A 510-nucleotide genomic window follows, 5' to 3' on the forward strand; every position below is an offset into this window, starting at 1 on the left:
ATAGATATATATGTTATTATTATATTGTTTTGACTGGCTATAGATCTATGTTTGTCTGTGGGATATATACTATATATCACACAGACAAACATAGATCTATGGTCAGTCAAAAAACGAATAATAATATATTTGAAAAAAGTTGGGGTAGACTCGATAGACCACATTACCACTTGAAACCGTTTTAAAAACATTTTGGCATGTTTACCTGCATGTAAACTTTTTTTTTTTTCCAAAAAATACAGGACAGTCCAGTATTAGAATGAATTCATATGAATTGTATGTTTAATTAAATAGTAGGCTACTGAACATTATAAAAATCCACAGAATACTGGATTATAATAGAAAACAAATGTTGGTTATATACATTTTTTAAAATAATTAAATAGTATATTAATCCAGGGGTTTACCCCATTTTGGTGTCAAGAGGGATAATTTTTTCTTTCCTCTATTGAAGCACTGACACATGAGTTAACTCCTTATGTGACCATACTCTTAACTCAACAATCTGAT

Source organism: Rana temporaria, chromosome 1 (genome assembly GCF_905171775.1).
Source record: "Rana temporaria chromosome 1, aRanTem1.1, whole genome shotgun sequence".
Taxonomy (NCBI): Eukaryota; Metazoa; Chordata; class Amphibia; order Anura; family Ranidae; genus Rana; species Rana temporaria.